This window comes from Hordeum vulgare, chromosome 2H (genome assembly GCF_904849725.1).
Source record: "Hordeum vulgare subsp. vulgare chromosome 2H, MorexV3_pseudomolecules_assembly, whole genome shotgun sequence".
Classification (NCBI taxonomy): domain Eukaryota; kingdom Viridiplantae; phylum Streptophyta; class Magnoliopsida; order Poales; family Poaceae; genus Hordeum; species Hordeum vulgare.
This window is the reverse complement of record NC_058519.1, coordinates 160,158,600-160,163,730: the sequence shown is the minus strand read 5'-3', so window position 1 is coordinate 160,163,730 and position 5,131 is coordinate 160,158,600. Positions and strand designations below refer to the sequence as shown.

Below are 5,131 nucleotides of genomic sequence, written 5' to 3'. Positions count from 1 at the left end.
GAAAAAACACCCACAAGGGTTGGTTGGTAGGCGCAGCAGCAGGTCAAATTTTAACATTTTTCTAAATTAAAGTTGTAAAAAATCAAGACAATACTGCCATAATAATGAAGTTGCTCTTGCTGATAGAAAAAACCACCACCATGCCAAAAGAAACTTGGAGAAACAAATCGTGTATGCCCACGGTCTAAATTTGTAATCAACTTCTACTTCACCCCCCTTGAGTAATTCAACCTTTTCAAAGGATAACAGCATTTGTTCAGTGCTGACATATTTCATTGGTATCAACTGATGAACTAGTGTGATATTCTAATACTCAGTGGAATGTATTAAAGCTGCTGCGTTCGTGAAGCTCAATCATGGGTGTGCGCTTCAATCGAGTGTGAGGGAAGGTAAATTCACACTTTCTTTATCCACCAACCTTAAATTTAGTCTATAAGTACTTGTCATTCTTTCCACTCGATCGATATCTGGGCTACGCTGAATCGTATCGTGGTTCATTGTCATGACATTATTTCATATGGCTTTCTGCCTCTGCTTTGGTGGAACTTGACATCAGTTTTTCCTTTTTGAGACGCTAACACTCTCATCTTAATCATTTACAGAACTAGAATTAACTAACTCTTGGCCTACTTTGATGCATTGTATGTTGCTGTTGATTCGCCGTTACCATGCTTTGTGTTACCTTCATCCTTACAAAACAGTTATTTGCTCTCTGCCGCTCCGATTTTGCCATTATTGCTACCGTATTGCTCCTACTATGCTTGGGGTACTTACACCTGTAGCAGTGGCTTACCTAGACGTTGGATACGGTTGACAGCGATTTTCCCAATAGCCTTTATATTATAGCAACATAGCTTTAAAAAACTACAAAAAATTAGATGAACAGTTTGACTGTTGGCCCACCCTGGCTCATTGAGCTGGATCCGCCACTGACCTGTAATAATGTATCCAACACCGTTGCAACCCCGTTTGTGGTGCACATTGTCCCCATCCATTTGTTTGAGGACAATAAAATCAAACGCCGTCAATCATTTTTGAACTGAGGAAGTTCTCTGGATGCTCAACAAATACCTAATTTCTTTTCTGTTGCAGGTGCTTCTGCTACTGGAAATCCCCAGCCCCAAATCGGCAACTGTCCCCGACCCCAAACCCAATCCCCAGTCCCAAATCAGCAACCGTCCAGGATGATGACGAGGACGCGCGCGGTGGTGTGCGGCCAGGAGCGGCGGTCGTTTGTCCCCGGAGAGTACCCCTGTGTGAGCGGGTTACGTTACCGACGGCTCCTCAACTTCCTCAGGCTCCAAGGCTATGGCTCCACCTTCGTCGCGTATGCACCCACTACCCTTATTTTGCTTTTCAAATGCTTTGGTCTAGCTTACTTGCTGATCAACAGAATACATGGATGCAGGATGTTGAAGCAGACAAACGCCTACTTTTGCGTGTTTCATCTGGCGCGCTTCGTGTCCCAGGGCCAGTGGACTGAAGCCTTGCATTACATCTTCCCTCGCTTCCTGCCGCTGGAGCCCTGTTCGCCGCCCAGTCTCGAGGCTAGTGTCCTCGTCAAGTTTCTTCTCATGCACCGTTTATTTGAATTACAAGTAACCAGGTACCTGGAATATTTCCGTATACCCTCTCTTGCAGTATACAGATCAAAAAATTATTCTTAATCATAGCACTACTCCTCTGTGAATCAGTAAGATTTCTCGGGACTGGAGACCCTTGTGGGCTAGAGCAGCAAAGATAGTCCAGGACTTGGCTTACAGGACTCCAGAATTCAAAGGCCGGCTGCTACTGCCGGGCGGCCTGATGGATCCGCAGAACGTACTCCCCATCGGCTTCGGGTATGCACACACACACGAGTAGTGCATCGCTATCAAGTGGCAATCCATGACCACGCTGCAACTTACTAATCAATTTCATTTGAATGTTTGTATCTGGGCAGCTTTGCTCCTTTCCAACGGAGGCGACACGTCAAGAAATGTACGGTCCTACCAGCAAGCATGCACGCGAAGAACGTTCCCATCGGATAGCTAATTTCTATTTTAACAAGAGGATGAGGTAATATTACAATCATCATACCTCAGCTCGACCAGGATGCATGCCATTTCCGTTTTTCTTCACATGTGCGATCTCATGCATGGTTCATTGCTCTTTCCAGCCTGCCTTCTTCCAGCCACTGCAGCCAGGAGTTGTCACCTGGTATACTTCATTCCTACCTAGCTTCTCTCTATGCAACCATTTTGCCATCAAGCAATAATGTAGAACAATCCATTTTGTTATCTCATTTGCAGAAATCTTAGCTAAGGCGCGGGATGATTGGTTTGGGAGAATTTTTGGTAGGACTTACTCTCTGGTTTCACTCTGTATAAGCATTGAACGTTGTACCTAACCTTCTGCTCACTCGTAGTATTCACATGTATATTATGATTTTTCGTAGAGCCTGTGCTGCTCTCGTCGCTTTTAAATTCCACGCGCATAAATTCCGTGCAACCCATTAAGCTGCATCTTTTTCATGTGACAACTACCATTCATCTGAATGCTTAGTACTGACTAGCCAGAAAAATACCATAAAGGTTTGGTCGGCAGGGGCAGCAGCAGTTCAAATTTGAACATTCTTCTAAATTAAAGGGGTAGAAAATTTGCTCTCGGCGCTACTATAGTTTTGTTGATTAAGGTACGGTATTGCATAATAATGAAGCTGCTTCCGCTGAGAGAAAAAAGAGTAGCTGCCATCGTGCTAAAAGAACTGGAGAAACAAATTGTGTAAACGCAGTCTAAAATTGTAATCAACTTCTACTCCACTTCCCTCGAGGAATTCAACTTTCGCAACGCTAACATTATTCGTTCAATGCTGGCACATTTTATTAGTATCAACTTATGAACTAGTGTGACATTTTAATATTCAGAGAAATGCTTTAAACCTGCTACATGCCCGGAGATCAATCAAGGGTGTGCGCTTCAATCAAGTGCACGGGAAGGTAAATTCGCCCTTGTTTTATCCACCAAACCTTAAATTTAGCCAGTCAGCACTTGTTATTCTTTCCATTTGACACTGGCTATTTGAATCCTATTGGGTTATTGTCATGACATTTATTTCATATATAGTTTCTTCTTTGCTGTCCGAGGACGTTGCAAAAGCGCTCATCAGGCGTTTCGAGGAGCCACTGTCGGACAGCGACATCGCTGTCATTGTGAAGCTCACACACTTAGACAGCGGTGCGCTGCGCGTCATGGCACGCATGGCGGGACCCGATGGACATGCCGCGGAGGCCGAGGTGTAGTATGTTAGCCTTCCAACAGCTCCAATGGCGGCCGGCTAGTAGCTGGTCTGAGTTAGGTTTTAGTTTCATGTCTAAGATTAGTGGTAGAGATCATCATCGTCGACGTATTCTGGGGAATATTGGTGGACGTCGGCGCCCCCCCTTGTATGGTAGCAGCGGTGTTGTGCATGGGCCAGAGGCCATCTAGTTTATTTAGCCATTGGAGTTTGTTACTGTCTCCAAATGAATGACAACCTTCTCCCAGTTATGTCATGGAACGTCCGGGGACTGAACAACCCAGTCAAGAGAGCGGCCATTTGCGAGGTAGCTTTAGCACACCGCGTTGCAATTCTCTGCCTTCAAGAAACTAAGATCACGGAGTGGACACCAACAATTATTAGGGATATTGGGGGGCAATCCCTAACCGATTGCATAGTGCTGCCGTCTATCGGGGCAAGTGGCGGGGCCGCGATACTCTGGAACAGGAATCTAGCTACGATAGAATCTCATGTTGTAGGTATCTATGCAATCACAGCAAAAGTAACACTTCTCGGGCAGCTCAATAGCTTCTGGATCACATCTGTCTATGGTCCAACGGATGACGCCAGAAAGGAAGATTTCCTCCATGAGATCACCCTCTCCACACCGCCGTTAGCGGAGCCATGGCTGATCAACGGAGACTTCAACCTCATCTACGAAGCTAGGGATAAGAGTAACCTCAACCTGAACCGTAGGCTGATGGGCAGATTTAGATCAGCAATCGACACTGCGGGTCTCAAAGAGATCAAATGCAAAAATAGGCGCTTCACGTGGAGCAATGAACGTCGTGACCCAACCATGGCCAGCATAGATAAATTCTTCTGCAACCAGGCCTGGGAACAACTTTTTCCCTGTGCCTCCCTCTTAGCGGCATCTACGGCTACATCCGACCACTGCCCACTTCTCCTCGCCGACACAACTACCTCGCCTAGGCCGGCCATGTTTAAGTTCGAAAGCTTCTGGCGAAACCTCCCCCGGTTTCACGAAACGGTCATGGCGGCTTGGAGTAGACCGGTACAAGCAACATCCGCTTTCCAGCGGCTGCACATCAAGCTAGGGCGAGCTGCGCGCGACCTTAGAATATGGAGCAAGGCTTTTCTTAGCAATGCGAAAATCCAATTCTACATAGCAACAGAGCTGATACTTCGATTTGATGTAGCACAGGAATCGCGGCGCCTGTCCGAAGCTGAGTTCAACCTCCGTAAGCTACTAAAGCTACGTCTGTTAGGACTGTCAGCGATCGAGCGTGCAAGGAGACGGCAAGCATCTAGGCTAACTTGGATACGGGTAGGAGACGCTGGAACAAAAAATTTCCACGCTAAAATGAGATCCCGTAGACAAAAGAACTTCATCCACAGCCTTCAGAGTACAAATGAGATTGCAACATCGCACGTGCAAAAAGAGGCACTCATCTACAGCCACTTCAACGCCAGCCTAGGAACCAAAGCGGACCGCCTCACAGGCATTGATTGGACTGCGCTCGACATGCCCTCTCTACAAAATTCAGGGCTAGACAACCCCTTCTCCGAGTCGGAGATATGGGATGCGATAAAAGCTTCTCCTTTAGAAAAGGCGCCGGGTCCGGATGGCTTCATAGGAATGTTTTTCAAAAGCTGCTGGCAGCATATCAAAGCCGACGTCATGTTAGCCTTTAATAGTTTCTATCATCTGGCAAGAGGAGACTTCAGTAGTTTAAACACAGCAACGGTGATACTCATCCCAAAAAAAGATGGAGCAACTGAGATTCAGGACTTTAGGCCAATCAATTTGATACACTCCTTCGCCAAACTAGTCGCAAAAGTCCTATCACTTCGGCTATCTACGGTGATATC

The 5,131-nt window shown here is 46.3% G+C and overlaps 1 long non-coding RNA gene across 1 annotated transcript; it reads left to right on the top strand.

Annotated features, from left to right (window-relative positions):
• Positions 1–1,953: 1,953 nt before the first annotated feature.
• On the top strand, positions 1,954–2,401 carry LOC123429839. Its single transcript, XR_006622762.1, has 3 exons — positions 1,954–2,058; positions 2,159–2,199; positions 2,292–2,401. It is a non-coding gene; the product is annotated as an uncharacterized LOC123429839 (long non-coding RNA).
• Positions 2,402–5,131: the final 2,730 nt, after the last annotated feature.